The sequence below is a fragment of the Pithys albifrons genome, chromosome 28, assembly GCF_047495875.1.
Source record: "Pithys albifrons albifrons isolate INPA30051 chromosome 28, PitAlb_v1, whole genome shotgun sequence".
Taxonomy (NCBI): Eukaryota; Metazoa; Chordata; class Aves; order Passeriformes; family Thamnophilidae; genus Pithys; species Pithys albifrons.
In genome coordinates, this window is record NC_092485.1 from 5,268,637 (window position 1) to 5,284,763 (window position 16,127).

The following is a 16,127-nucleotide window of genomic DNA, read 5'->3' on the forward strand; positions in this document are numbered from 1 at the left end:
TTAAAGTTCCCCCAAACCTGGCAGCACATTTGCCACACTCTGCCAATTCTTCTCTGCAGCCTCCAAATGCACCTCGTTTGTCATTGTCCTCCCCACACAGGGGGTGGTGTTTCCTGGAAAACATTCCCTCCCTCCCTCCCCTCCCAGGAAGGGCTTTCCAAAGGTTGTTCCCATCTCCCAGTCCTTCAGCCAATCCCACATTCCTCCTGTGGATTTTAGGCCGTGGGAACATTGGCAGTGCTGAGGGGAGAGCTGAGCTCTCAGTGAAACAGAGACTTGGACAAGGTCTGCTTGGAGATGTCCCTGCTCATGGCATGGGCTAAATGACCTTCAGAGGTCCCCTCCAAACCATTCCATGGTTCCATGAAGGTGTTTTCCTCATCTATGACCTTCAAAGGTCCCCTCCAAACAATTCCATGGTTCCATGAAGGTGTTCCTCATCTATGACCTCCAGAGGTCCCCTCCAAACAATTCCATGGTTCCATGAAGGTGTTCCTCATCTATGACCTCCAGAGGTCCCCTCCAAACAATTCCATGGTTCCATGAAGGTGTCCCTCATCTATGACCTCCAGAGGTCCCCTCCAAACCATTTCATGGTTCCATGAAGGTGTTTTCCTCATCTGTGACCTTCAGAGGTCCCCTCCAAACCATTCCATGATTCCATGAAGGTGTCCCTCATCTAAGGCTCCTCCAGCCTCATCAGTTCATCCCAAGCAAAGGAAGATCCTCATTCCTTCTCCCTTCCATGGGTGACAGTTCCAGTGGGACCCCCATTCCAACTGCAGGCAAACCCAGGCTCTCCTCTCCCTCCTGTCCCTGGAAATCTCTGGGAATGGGGAGAAGGAAGGGATTGCCATGTCCATTTTTCTTCTCATCCAGTGAGACCACTGATGGTCTGACCATGAGCTGCCTCGTGTGGGTCCCCTTTGGGCCAAGCCCTCCTCAGACTCCCAGCTCTCCCAGCTTGGAGTTTTATCCAGGACATTCCCATGCAGAGCTCCTCCTACCCCCCCTGAGCTCCTCGACTCCAACCACCTTCCCCTCCCATCATTTCCCCTCTGGAAATATCCCGTCTGTTCCTTGAGTAATGGGATTCCTTTGTGCAATTTCAGGCTCCTTAATACTTCCCAGTGACCTCTATTGGCAAAATCAAATCGAATCAATTTAACCACAGGCTCCTGATTTCCCTGAGTTTCCCTTTGCTCATATTGTCATTAATGTTCCTCGAGGTTCTTTGATCTGACAATCAAAGGTGTCCCTTTGGCTGCAAACACAGCAGCAAACACACCATCCATAAAATATACACCATCCTCAGACTGGGATTTCCATAACAGGGACACTGAAGGCATCAAAAGGAATTGGATATGAAGCTTAGGAGCAATTATAGCTCCTGTGGAGGGGAGGGGACTGGGAAAGGGGGGCAGTGGCTGGTAAATGCTGGGGTGTGCCTCAGCTCTCAGTGACACTCACCCTGGTTAACTCTTCCCCAAGAAATTCCCAGTCCTGACAACTCCAAACCTCCCCACGGTCCCCTTGTTTTCCCTCTGAGTGGCAGCAGCTGTGCAGACACATCTGGGCAGAGCAGCTTGGACTTCTGCACACACACCAGCCCAGCACGAGGGGCTGAGCCCCGAGCAGGGACCACAGGCTGAGTCTTTCCAAAGGGATTTGCAGCTGGATACGGCTCAAGGCACAGGGGATGCTCCAGAGCTCCAGTGAGGGAGGTGGTGGGAAATGCCATAAATCAGAGTGTCACTCAGTCACCTCTCCTGAATTTGGGAAATTGCTCTGGAAAGGGTTCCAAGCAGCAGCTCAGGCCCTGCACACAAAGCCAAGGCCCAATCCAAATCTACCCAGGCACCAAAATTAATCCTAATTAAAGAAGCCCAAGCCTGTGTTTCACATGCCAGATTCACCAGCACAGCCTGGTGGTGCCAGGTAAGTGGATCTGGTGGAGATTTGGGGCTAGAGGGTCTCTGAGAAGGCAAAAGGCAAATAAACCCTCCAAAACTCAACATTTTTTGGTACCCTTCTTTTTGGTAAAGGTCTCCTTTGTGGAGCTGAGCAACATCCCTTGAATTTTCTGCTTTATTCCCTCTGATGAGCATCCCTTTGCTCTCACCCTCCTCTCCCTCCTGCCCCTGCCTGCTGCTCACCCTCAGCCCAGCAGCAAGACTTATCTATCCCTCAGCCTAAACAAACCTGGAGATAAATAATCCGAGAATTTGTAGATGCTTGATCGTCATGGCAACCCTGCAGCCCTCCTCCTCCTCCTCCTCCTCTTCCTCCTCTTCCTCCTCCTCTTTCTCCTCCTCCTCCTCTTTCTCCTCCTCCTCCTCTTTCTCCTCCTCCTCCTCCTCCTCCTCCCTGCCTGCCCGCGGTGGGGGCTGGCTGTGGCTCCAACCAGGAGCATTCCTGATCTCCAGCAGCTTTGCAGGACTCCAATCCACCTGGATCATCCCTGGATCCATGTCCAGTTCTCTTTGCCCCTGGGTTTTGTCCCTGTTTAGCACAGGGCACTGCCCAAGGCAGCTGGGACTGTCACCAGTGCCCCGTGCCCAGCCCAGCTGCCTCCACTGCCAGGAACTGGGGCACAGTGTGGGCAAAGGGCTCTTCCTGCCCAATCTGAGTCTAATCATCCCCCCTGGAGCAGCATAAATATAGTTTAGTGCACTAAAAACCAGGTCCCAGGTTTGCTCTCCCCTTTCTGCACATGTACAACGTGCATTATTCTCCCTGCTCCATCCTCTTAACTCTGATGGGTTTTGCCTTCCAGCAATGCAAGTCTTAAGCCAGCTCTCAGCTGGCAGGGCCACGGATTTCTCCCCTCCCAGTTCTCTGGCTTTACTGGGCATTGAGATCCAAGACATTCAGTGTGTGATGCCAGGGGAGCTGGGGGGCAGCTCGGAGGGGATGCACAGGGCCAGTCCCGTCCCCAGTGAGGGAATCCAAGGCTGTGCCAGGCTCTGGGGCAGGGCCTGACCCTGCTCAGTGCTCCTGGTCCTGCGGGAGGGGCTGAGCCCCCTCTGCCATCGGGGAGGGGCTGAGCCCTCTGTGGCACCGGGGAGGGGCTGAGCCCGCTGTGGCATCGGGGAGAGGCTGAGCCCCCTCTGCCATCGGGGAGAGGCTGAGCCCGCTGTGGCATCGGGGAGGGGCTGAGCCCGCTGTGGCACCGGGGAGAGGCTGAGCCCGCTGTGGCACCGGGGAGGGGCTGAGCCCGCTGTGGCATCGGGGAGAGGCTGAGCCCGCTGTGGCACCGGGGAGAGGCTGAGCCCTCTGTGGCATCGGGGAGAGGCTGAGTCCGCTGTGGCATCGGGGAGAGGCTGAGCCCCCTCTGCCATCGGGGAGAGGCTGAGCCCTCTGTGGCATCGGGGAGAGGCTGAGCCCCCTCTGCCATCGGGGAGGGGCTGAGCCCTCTGTGGCATCGGGGAGAGGCTGAGCCCCCTCTGCCATCGGGGAGGGGCTGAGCCCGCTGTGGCATCGGGGAGAGGCTGAGCCCGCTGTGGCATCGGGGAGAGGCTGAGCCCGCTGTGGCATCGGGGAGGGGCTGAGCCCCCTCTGCCATCGGGGAGGGGCTGAGCCCGCTGTGGCATCGGGGAGAGGCTGAGCCCTCTGTGGCACCGGGGAGGGGCTGAGCCCGCTGTGGCATCGGGGAGGGGCTGAGCCCGCTGTGGCATCGGGGAGGGGCTGAGCCCTCTGTGGCACCGGGGAGGGGCTGAGCCCGCTGTGGCATCGCTGCCTCCGGGCAGAGACGCTGCAAACCCTCCTCAAAGGCAGCGCCGGCGCCCGGGGCTTTAATTACACGCTTGGTATTCTGTTCAGTTCGAGACCAGGTATTATTTATAAAAATAGAAAGCAGGAGAAACAGGGGGAGAGGAAAAATATCAAAGGGCTCTTGAATTTTCATGCTGGATGTGAGCAAAGCAGCCTCTTGGATCAGCCCACAGCCCGTGAGGATGCAGGGCTGGAGTGGGGAGAACAGACCCACAGGCACAGGGATCCCGTGGGGATCTGGGCCCTTGGCATGGCACCAACAGGGGCTGTGGGGAGCCCAGACCCACTGGCACCCACTACTGGGGGTCCACAGGACCCAGTCCCATCAGCACCCCACTAATGGGGTCCACAGAGCCCAGTCCCAGCAATATCCCATTAATGGGGCCCAAGAGGAGCCCAACCCATTGGACCCCACTAATGGGGGTCTAATCCTGCCCATGGCTCAGCCCTGGCTCCTGGGCAGGACTTACTGCACTTTGCAAAGCTGAGGCTTAAACTTCCCCCAAGTCCCTGCAGCGAGAGCTGCAGCCCCAGAGTGGAGGGGGAAAGGGCTGAGCACCCACTGACAGAGGGGACAGTGTGGCTGTTTTGGTGGCACTGGTGGGGCAGGGCTGGGGGTCCCATCCTGGGGGGCTGCAGGGCAGGGAAGGCTCAGGCTGTCCCTGCTGCTCCATCACACACCAGGGCCATGGCAAGGACAAGGACAAGGCTGAGGGCGAGGACGAGGACGAGGATGAGGACGAAGGCTGCTCATAGATGAGTCATTCACAGTGATTAGAAAGGGCTCCTTTTTTTTGTTATAAAGGAGCTGTGGAAGGATGCCAGTGAACACAACCCCTGTGACTGCTGCAGGAATCATTCTGGGCAGGAACGAGCAGCACAATATTAGTTGCAGGCAAAGAACTTAATTAGCAGATTCAGCAAAGATTCCAATTAAAAAGAAAAAAAAAGAGAGAGATGGGAAGAAAGGCCTGTGTTTGCCTCCCAGCCCTGCTGGGGATGAGGGGGTGTGGGAGGGCACAGCATCCCTGGGAAGGCTGATCAGAGCCCCAGAGGAGCTGTGAGGGTGATGATGGATTGGGGAGGATGAGGAGCTTGGGGGGACCTGGGGGGGTGGCTGAGGAGGGACCTGTTTCAGTGAAGGGGGTCACAGTGTGACAAGGGGATCTGATGGCTTTGCCAGCCCTGGCACCCTGGTTTGAGCATCCCCACCCATCTGGGCTGTGCAGAGGCACCCCCAGCTCCCCCTGCACCCCCCAGCTCAGCATCCCTCCCCTCTCCTCCCTCCTGCCCCAGCTCTCACAGCAGCAACCCCAGAGGCCAAATATCCCCTCCTGCCACACACTGGCCCCCCAGCAGGATTCTGCTGCTGTGACTTTATCCAGAGCTACTCCCAATAATTAGTTCCTTTGCTGAAACCCGCACCAGGGAGAAAGAAAAAAGAAAAAAAGGAAAAAAATAAAAAAGGATTATTTTTATTATTCTTTGCAAATGCCAGTAATAAGCCACTCTCTGGTGACCTGGGGCAGTGACAGGCCCAGCGAGCATCCAAAGAGCAGCAACAGGGAGGGAATGGCCCAACAGGAGAAACAAATAAATGCTACATCTTGTAACTGCAGCTTTTGCCTCTGTAGTTTTATTTTATCCATGTTCAGCCTCCAGCACAGACACCACTTAGTGCTTGTGCAGAGTGAGCAGAGCCTGGAGCCCTGGGGGATCTTCACATGGGAGGGAGCAAAGGGGGGGTGGGAAGCTCTGTGTGTGTGCACAGGTGTCTGAGGAGGGGGATTGGTGTGCAGGGAACCACGGAATGGTTTGGGTGGGAAGGGGCCTTAAAGCCCATCCAGTGCCACCCCCTGCCATGGGCAGGGACACCTCCCGCTGTCCCAGGGTGCTCCAAGCCCTGTCCAACCTGGCCTGGGACGCTCCCAGGGATGGGGCAGCCACAGCTTCTCTGGGCAACCTGTGCCAGGGCCTGCCCACCCTCCCAGAGAGGAATTTTTTCCTTATGTCCCATCCAGACCCACCCACATGACTGTGTGTGCACCGTGCAGGCACATGTGTGAGAGCAGGTCATGTGTGTGAGAGCAGGACACGTGTGTGAGAGCAGAACACGTGTGAGAGCAGGACACGTGTGAGAGCAGGACATGTGTGTGAGAGCAGGACACACGTGTGTGAGAGCAGGACACGTGTGTGAGAGCAGGATGTGTGTGAGAGCAGGACATGTGTGTGAGAGCAGGATACACACATGTGTGTGAGAGCAGGACACACATGTGTGAGAACAGGACACATGTGTGAGAACAGGACATGTGTGAGAGCAGGACACACGTGTGTGAGAGCAGGACATGTGTGTGAGAGCAGGACACACGTGTGTGAGAGCAGGACACACGTGTGTGAGAGCAGGACACGTGTGAGAGCAGGACACGTGTGTGAGAGCAGGACACATGTGTGAGAGCAGGACACGTGTGAGAGCAGGATACACACATGTGTGTGAGAGCAGGACACGTGTGTGAGAGCAGGACACGTGTGTGAGAGCAGGACACACATGTGTGAGAGCAGGACACGTGTGTGAGAGCAGGACACGTGTGTGAAAGCAGGACACACGTGTGTGAGAGCAGGACATGTGTGTGAGAGCAGGACACATGTGTGTGAGAGCAGGACACGTGTGAGAGCAGGACACGTGTGTGAAAGCAGGACACACATGTGTAAGAGCAAGGCACACGTGTGTGAGAGAGCAGGACACATGTGTAAGAGCAAGGCACACGTGTGTGGAGCTGTGCCCGCCTGTGCCTGCCTGTGCCCCCCCGTGTGCCCCCCAGGCCCCCGTGCCCGTGTGTGAGCACAGGGGAGGGAAGGCGGCTCCATTGCCATGGAAACGCTGACACTGCTGGTCCAGACCCTGCACCGGCTCTGCCTCCCCCCGGACCCCCCGAGCAGCAGCTCCAGGTGAAGAGCAGCAAAACACGCCCAGGGTGGTGGGGGGTTCCCTGGGATGGTGCCATCCCACAGGGGCAGTGCCAACCCATGGCCCTGCCTGGCCTGGATGCCCACAGGGGTTTCTCAGCCCTCGTGCTCACCACTGGGCTGAACTGGGAGTGGGATGTGCCAGGACCCCACACACTGTGGGGGGCAGTGGGGCACAGTCCAGCAGCTGCCCCATTGCTGGGGGCTCAGGCTGTGGCGAGGGACACCCACACATCAGCCCTGCCGCCCTGACCACCCCTTCTGTCCCTCCCTCTTACTCATCCCTCACATCCCTGCAGGATTTCTCTCCTCTGTCACTGCCACCCCAGCAGGGTCCCCAGGGGGGTGGCAGCACAAGCCTGTGTGGGGTGGGATCCTGGGCATGGGGAAGGGGCAGGCGGTTCCCACGTGTCATCCTCACCTTTGCACCCTTGCAGAACCCTGGGAAATGAAAACCAAAGCAGACAGTTCATTTTTCATCCCAGGAGACGGGAGGGAAGCAGCGCCCTGAAGCCAACTCCGTTTTCCAGGTGCATCCCTGCTCCCTGCAGGGCTGGTCACACCTCAGGAGGAGGCAGTGGAAGGGACAACTGCTCCTAAAACCAGCCCCAGGCACAGAAGGTGTTAATGGTCCTTCCTGCCACAAATGCAACAAGTTCAGTTGCAACTGGCTGACGCTGCAGACTTTTAATTACATTTTTGTCTGGCAATAAAAGAAACAAATCTGACTCTTAAAGCAGCACATAATACACGAGGCATCGTTACCAGCCTCTTCCCTGGTTTTTCCTTTCTTTATCAGCCAACGCTGTGCTGTTTAGGAAGTTTATTTCCCTCTGGACCAATCTCCTGCCTCTAAATTTGAGAGTGGGTGTGGGCAAAGACAGAGAGAGAGATGAGGAGAGAGTCATATAAAATTTCTGCAATGCAAAGCTCATTCCATAAACCCCCCACGTTATCCAGCAGTGCTCGATGGCATGTCCATATAAAGGGGGACTCCACCGGCTCTGCCTCACCCCTGGCACCCTCTTCCCAAGGTGGCTGTAAAGGTTGGCAGTGGGAACAGATAAAGCAGCTGCTCCTCCCGCGATCTGGGGCTGGCACAGGGAGCTGGTCTCTTTTGGGCTCTAACTGTGGTTGTTCCTGGATTTTATAGTATCACCCCTGATTTACAAGCAGCTTTTATGGTGGCTGTAAAGCAGCCCCAAAGCAGAGAAATAAAATAACCAGGAGAACGTTCCCCATTCCCACCCAGTGTGGCCCCTGCAGAGGTGTTGGAGTGGTGGGGGGTGCCAGGGTGAGGGTCCCTCAGGGCATCCCGGGGTGCAGCCCATGGTGCCTCCAGGAGAGCAGCCAGTTGGGGCAATCTGGGGGTGCTGCTTTAATTTGAAATGGTGTGAGAGGGGTTAATCAGGGCTGTATAAAACGTGGGGGTTGGGATTGATGTCTTGAAGGTGTCCAGGGGGTGGGGGGGAGAGCTCTTGGATCCGCTTGGAATGAGCTCCTGTGGGAAGGGAGAAGGACAGGCCCGAATTCAGGACACTCAGAACTGGGATCTGAATTAGGGGCTCACCTCTGGCTTGGGAAGGAGCCTGGAGTCCAGTTCCCTTTGCTGCCTCAGATTCTGGTGTGACCTTGGCTCGACCCAGTGTTCCAAATGCATGTAGATACCAAAATCAATGGGAGCTTGGAGGTGGATCTTTAAATGTCATTATTGATCCAGCCTTTAGCCTGGCTGGGCCTCATTTCCCAGCTCCAGACAAGGCTGGACTGGTGTCCATGGCTGGTCAGTGTGGGGGATCTCTGCTCCCCAATCCTGGCTGCCCCCATGGCCCTGGGCACATCATCCCTCCCTGCTGCATCTCTGCTCCCCGTTTTTGGGAGTGTTTCTAGGCCGTGTTTAACATGCATGGACTGATCTGGAGGGATTTGGAAATTATGCCAAAACAAGCACTAAAAGACACTATTAAAATATATAAAAATACGATGATGAACATAATAATCACAGCATGTTAATAGAGCCTGATGGCCACAGCGAGGATTTATGGAGAACTCTGGAAAAGCCCAGAGCCAGAACATGATCCCCAAGATTCCCGAAGCCTCCCCAGATTCCTGCCTCCTAAATTCAAATGTATGTTACTCCTATAAATGGTAATTACCCCATCACTCATCCCTGGTGTCACAGCAGCTCCAGGGCCTCAGACTGTGCCAAGCCTCCCCCTGGCACTGCAGCCCCCGGCCCTGAGCTGCTCCTGGAGGAGTCTGGATCTGCATCACGCCAGGAGGAAACCTGGGGTAGAGCAAGGTCGGGGTTTGCCTTCACAGCAGCGAGAGAGAAAGGAGGAGTAGGAGGAAAACGCAGAGTAGATCCTTGAAAATCTCTTTTTCCGAGGCAGATCGGGGTGCTCTGGGGCTGTGCTGGCTGAGTTTCACCCAGCTGGTTTGTCCTGGCATTGCTGCTGGGGGGAGGTGGAGGCTGATGGATCGATCCCTGCTTCCAGCAGGCACATCGGGAGCGCCTGGAGCGGCGGGATCGGAGGGATGCGCTGGCACAGCCGTAACTCAGGGACCGCCCGAGCCCTCCTGAGTTACTGCCCTGCCCTGCACCGGCCGTAACTCAGCGCTGCTGCTGGGGGGGGGTTTGCTTCATTCTGCACAGGGGAGGTGTGGCAGGGGAAGGGGAATCTCCTCCTCGGCTCCAGGGAAGCTTTTCCCGGCTCCTCGGGGGTTTAGGGCTCTGTCACTCTGCCAGAAGGAGCTGCTGGGATGTCCTTAAATCATCACAAAAGAATAATAACTGTGACACCAAACCCAATTCCTGTGGATGAATAACCCCAACACAGATCTCTGGGAGGTGTCCAGATTCTTGCCCAGCAGCTCCTGCCCCTCCTGGGAGGTTCCAGAGTTGAGCTCGACTTGGCTGGTGCCTGAAAAGAAGAAAACTCCTGCTGGAAATGGATCCTGTCTAAAACAACACTGCCATTGTGCACCAGGGACTGGGGACATCACCTCCTGCCCTCCACATGTCCCCAGGTGGGTATAGGACCTGCAAGGACCCTGCATGAGGTCTGGAAAGTTCTTGATGATCCAGAAGAAAAAAAGTGGCACCAGGGCCGTTGCTCATGCAGGTCTGTGGGAGTTAAAGCTTGGCTGAGCGTGGCTTGTCCAAGCTTAGTCCTCTAAATCTACTGGTTGTCTAGAAGAATGTCTTAGGGCAGCTCCCCGAGGATATAATGTTGTGTCTTAAGGGATAAGAGGGAGGATGTGAAGCTCCTTACAACCCTACACGTGTAACTGGTAAAGTCATCCTGAGACCGAAAGCTGCTTCTCCAGCAAGAAAAGTTTTTAACCCTTTCCCCAGGGGAATATTCTCCAGGTGACTTCAAGTGCGGGAGAGGCACGAGAAGCGCTGAAGCAGCAGAGAAAATAAATCAGTGCCATCTCGGCTGAAATCCCACGCAATTAAACCTGGATCGGGCTGTACTTGTCTGCCTGGAGCGAGCGGAGAGGGACAGGCATTAGTCACCATCTGCAGGGAGCTGCACGGGAGGAGCCTGTTCCCCGGCAAGGTGTTGCATGGGGAAGGCTCCAAGCCCCCCGGGGTCGGCTCCTCCTCCCCCGAGGAGTTCTGCCTGTGTCTGGAGCCGTGGGAATGCCTGTCTCCACCTCCTCCCCTCCTCGGAGCGGGGGCAGCTCGGGTTGACTGGGAATGTGTTTATAGAAGTGCATCTGCTGCACCTGAAGCACACGGGGGAAGTGCCAGCGTGGGCAGGATCCCCCTCTGCCAGGCAGGGAATGTCCCGGGCCAGGATCCCCCTCCTCTGCCAGGCAGGGAATGTCCCGGGCCAGGATCCCCCTCCTCTGCCAAGCAGGGAATGTCCCGGGCCAGGATCCCCCTCTGCCAGGCAGGGAATGTCCCGGGCCAGGATCCCCCTCTGCCAGCCAGGGAATGACCCGGGCCAGGATCCCCCTCTGCCAGGCAGGGAATGTCCCGGGGCCAGGATCCCCCTCTGCCAGGCAGGGAATGTCCCGGGGCCAGGATCCCCCTCTGCCAGGCAGGGAATGTCCCGGGCCAGGATCCCCCTCTGCCAGGCAGGGAATATCCCGGGCCAGGATCCCCCCTCTGCCAGGCAGGGAATGCCCCACGGCACCAGAGGGGTGACACTGCTGTCCCCATCCTGCACCTGGGAACGGGATCTTGGAGTAAGGGACTCGCACAGGGAGTCTGTGGCAGAGGGGGAGAAACTCAATTAGTCTTAAGACCAAACAAGCACCTTTGAACTGCCCGTAGCTGGAATGAGAAGTGATTAAATGACCTGGGCTCGCGGTGCTGGAGCCGCTCCAGCTGCAGCCCCGCGCAGTCCAGCCGCCTTCAGCTGTTTCTATGGAGTTTGCTGCCGGTCCAGCCCCGGGCGGGGTCTCTGCAGCGCCGGCTGAGCCGATCGATGGAGCTCCGACAGCTGGGGAAGGAGCCCCGTCTCTTCCAGGGCCACGTTTGGGGCTGGTGGGTGCCCTGAAAACCTTCCCCAGGTGCCGCAGGGTGTTGCGGAGGGACCCAGCCGGGAGCTGGAACATCCCCCAGGGAAATCTTTCCCCGTCCCTCTGGAGCTGAAGCCCTTTGGCCGCGTCGCGTGGCTGAGCCATGAGATTAAGCCCTGGGGCAGACGGGTCAAGTGCTGCCTTCGAGTGCTGAGTGATTACCTGTGCCCTCGGGGGCTTCGGGGCTGGGCTGGACAAGCCTCCTGCTCCATGGAAAGGGCAGGAAAGCCGTTCCCTCTTCCTCACCGCGTGCCGTGTCACAGGCACACAAGGATGCAGCGCTGGGAATGGGCACGGAATGGTTTGGAGTGGATTAGCGTGGCCAGCTGGCTGCTCAGGCCTTGGCACAGCCTCGGGAGGGGAGGGTGTGAGCTGCTCACCCTGCCAGCCCCACTGCATGGGGGGCTGCAAACCCTGTTCCAGGTCCCCATGGCCCTGGCAGCAGCAGCAGCAGGACATGGGCATCGGCACAAAGAGCATCTGCAAGTGCTTCTCCAGCCGCCTGGGAGCTCCGGTCTCATGAGAGAAGGGCCTTTCACGAGGTGCTTACGGGTTTTATGCAAAATGAAGGGGCATTTCCCTGCGTGCCCCAGTGCTGGATAAAACCTCAGCTTTCCCCTCTTGCTGTCTGAAGAGCCTCGAGGGGCCCGTGCAGCTGAGACCCCTCTCTGACTCCGGGGCTGTGCTGCAGAGCACTGAAGCAACGCTAACATTAAGCATGTGCTCCCATCAAGTGTCTGCATAAATGCTTTGCTGAATGGGGGCCAACATGCCAGAACATCACCCATTTGGTTTGGGCACATGGGCAGGGATTTTATGTTATTGAAGTCCTGCCAATCAAATCAGGTCACTCCAAGCTCTCCTCTCCTGCCTCCCTGGCTCTCTCGCGTGTGCGCGGCTGTTCCCCCTCCCCGCGGTCCAACCCACCGCCCCGGGCAAAGGCTCTGGGAAGGCGCCAGACCCCCGGCTCGGCTCACGCTCCTGAGCATGAAACGGGGACTCAATGGCCGCTGTCACTCCCGGGGCGTGTGGCATCCGCAGGGCTCTCACAGGCGCTGGATGGGGCTGGGAAAGGCATTTCGAGGGAGCGTTGCTGGGAAGCAAACAAAAGCTGGGGTTGCTCTGCTGCCCCCACCCCAAGCGCTGCCTTTGTGTGATCCCCACATCTGGGGCTGACAGACCCTTCTCCCCACACCCCGCTGGGGTGGGGGTGGATGGGGGGGGGGTCTCCATCCTCACCCCTTAAACGGGTCCCACAACTGGGGCCCCAGCTCTCCCCACCTGCATCATGGCAGAGCAAAAGGCAGCTTTGCCCCGGTGTTTTTCAAGGTTAAGAGTCCCTGAACATCCTTTTCCAGGGGAAATGAGCCACCGGCAGCATGTCTGGCTTGGGGATCCACCACCCTGAGGGGCTGCAAAGCCCTGGGGAGGGGGAGCTGCAGGGGCTGGCGGGACCACCCCAACCAGATCTTCCCAAAGGCAAATTCTTGTGAGCAGGAGGGGATTTTGGCCACGAGTCCACCCCACCGAGTGCCCCATTTCGCTGCTAAGGTGGGGCCGTGGAGTTCCCCGGGAGCCCCCCGGGCTCGGCGGCCCCAGCCCCCGGTGCCGCAGCGGGAGCGGGATGCGCTGCGGATCCCAGGGGTGCGAGAGCCCGTCTCGGCCTCTGCAGGAGCTTTTCATCCCTGGTCCCCTCGGGAGCATCGCCCCGAGGGTCTGGGGGTGCCGAAGCCCCCCGGGGGCTGCCAGAGCCGCAGGGGTTAAACGCGCAGCCGGCAGGAGCTGATTCGGGTGGGTGGCACGTCGTGGCGACAAGACCGGAGTGAGGAGGAGGATTGGAAAAGGGAGGGGAGAAGGGAGGAGGAGGAGGAGGAGGAGGAGGAGAAGAAGGGAGGGGGAGCGTTTGCAGGCAGCGAGGACTGTGCGGTTGCAAAGGAGCCGTGCGAGGGAAGGATGGGGGGCTCCCACCACCGCCTCCAGCCCGGGCGCTGAGGGCCAGCGTGGCAGGGGCTGTCCTGCTGCCCCTGTCCCCACTCCCCCAAAGGCACAGGGAAGGACCCCCAGCGCTGACAGGTCCAGAGCAGCCCGGCCCTTTGTCTGCCGGCGGGGCTCTGCCGAGCCAGATGTGCGGGCAGCTGTGCAGGGGAGCGGCGGGCGATGCCAGCGGCGCCCGGAGACGGGCACAGACTCCAAGGGTAAGTTGGGGTCCGGCCCCTCTAATCCTATTGCTCGTCGGGTGTGACTTCGGGGGAGGCTTCTGTGCCCGCGGGTTCTGCATCGCAGAGCCGGCTGTTGGCAGTTTGTTTGTTGGGGTTTTTCCTCCTTTCCAGAGCTTTGCTTTCCCTGGGAAAAGGTGTATTTGAGCAGAAATGGTGTACTGGAAAATAAAGAAAAGCAGGTGAAAACAGGAAACGCACAGGCATCGGTGCGTGGTCCAGGAGGGACAAGGGGGGCGGGAGGGGAGGGGTCCCTGATGGTGGGAGCTGGATTGCCGGTTCTGGAAACTCCTTCGGGATCGAGTCGATGCTCACCCCGGCACCGATGGGAATGTGGGGGACCCGTGACGGAGACCGTGGCGGTGCCTGGGGCTGGGGCTGCCGGGGCTGGCACCCAGCCTTGCCCGAATCCAGCCGTGCCCGGGGATGCTGGCAGGATGCGATCCAGGCGGGAGCGGCGCCTCCAGTGCATTAACCCCTGGGTGTCTGAGCAACGCGGAAAACGTTAAAGGAGGGAAGTTAAGTGTGGAAAAGAGGTTGTTAAATAAACAACCCCGTCCTTTGGTCTCCCTCCCACCTTCACCTGCCGGCGCCAGGCTCGGTCACCCCAGGGAGGGGACACCCAAGGGAGGGGACAGGCTGCCTGGGGCGGGGTGGGGGACAGGCAAAGGTGATGGCAAAGGACGCGCCGGGAGGAGCTGCCCTGGGCCCACGGTGGGATTGGAATGATTTCTGTGCTGTTCTGTGTTTACCTCACCCCTTCCCTGCTCCTTCCCCCGCAGCTGCACAGGAGCCACGCACCTCCTGCCCCGCAATCTCTGTGCCGATTCCACCCGTGTGCGTGGCTGTGCCCGGCTGACATGGGGGGCACGGGATCATCCCAGGGGTCTCTGTGTGGGCAGGGACGCTGTGCTGACCCAGCCCGGCTGGGAGGGACCCCGTGGTCCGTTTGTGGCTGAGCTCTGCTGTCCTCCCCTCTCCGCGCTGCTCACAGGGGCACCCGATCCTCTCCACCTCTCCCTGCTTCCTGCCAGAGCCTGGAAAAAGGGATTCGAGACCTGGCAGCAATGCCTCATTCACCCATGAGGAGGAGGAAAAGCCCCTGGACACCCAGGGGTTGTCCCAGCCTGGCTGTGGGAATCCGGAGGGGAGGAGGGAGAGCTTAGGGCTGGGCAAAGAACCCTTGGAGTGGTGTTTCCAAGGAGCCTTTTGCTGGAAGTTGTGGGGACGGGCTGTCATCACCTCTGGGCATGAGGGTCTGGTTCCTCCAGCCTTGATCTAGCCAGGCTGGGAGCTCAGGAGCCACTCACGGCTGTTCTGTGTCCCCCTCTGGCTGCTGTGCTGGTGCTGAGCCAGGCCCCAGCCCTGCCTTGTTTTAGCCCCGATCCCGCAGCCTGGATTGCAGGCAGAGCCCGTGGAGAGGCTGCGAAGCAAAGGTCTCATCCTGTCCCTCCCCGCCTGAGCGTGGTGCAGCCCTGGGGTGATGGGATGTGGCTCAGGGCAAGTTCCCCGGAGCTCTGCCTGCTCCCTGCCCCGGGGGCACTCCTGGTGTGCCCATCAGTCCCTGATGTTCACCCCGGGGGCAGCATCACCACTGGGGACTGCTTTGGCACACGGTTGGCACTGGTTTAAGTGGCTGAGCAGGGCTGAGGGGCAGACCTGGGCTGAGCCTCTGCTCCTCAGCCATTTTAAACCCCTTCCTTTGGGTGGGACCTTTTTTGTCTTCTGCAGTGTCAAACCAGGAGCTGAGCATCACCTGCCAGGGCTGAGCTGTGCCAAAACCCTTGGCAGAGCTGCAGAACCCTCTGGCTGAGGGTGGGGAGTTAGGCAGGACCCCGACCCACCCCCATCCCACCTCGTCAGGGCTGTGGGAGCAGCAGGAATTCTCTTTCCCCACAGTGCTGTACCTGAAGCTGCATAACGACCTCCCCAGGGAGAGCTGGGGCAGCTCCTCTGCTCAGGCTCCTGCCACGGAGGCTCCAATTCCCACGGAGGCTCCAGTTCCCACGGGGGCTCCAGTTCCCATGGAGCTCTGAGTCCCAACACGGAGCAGAGCTCCAGCTCTCTGCCCAGACACGGCTCCTCCTGCCTGGCAGAGCTGAGCTGGCCCAGCAGAGGGACCATCCCTGCTCCTGGCTGGAGCTGGAAGAGACATCTCACTGCCACTTAGGGATGTGCTCCTGGATTTCCTGGCTGGGACAGGGATGGAGGATGCTTGGAAGGTCCAGAGCTTTTTCCAGGTGTGGAAGGCTGGGAACTTTATGTCTCCAAATGCAGGGAAGCACAAACACAGGGGTCTCTCCCTTCCTTTATGTATCTCCTAAACCCCCCTCAGGGTGGGCCCTGCCCACTGACCCCTCTTCCCTTCTGTCCTGGGAGCTCCTCCAGGAGAACATTCCAGTTGGCACGTGGCTGGTGTCCTAAAGAGCAGAGGTGCCAGCCCAGGGCCCGTGTGGTCCCACACACACAGAAACCTCTCACCACCCTCCCCTCTTGTTCTCACCCCCCTTTGCCAGGGAACACATGGGGGGGCTGTTCCACTGCCCTCTGCCAACCCCAAGGAGCCTGGCACGGAGGGATGGGCTCTGTCCCCCTGCCTGGAGGGTACCTGTGACTTTGGTTTTCTCCTCCTGGGAA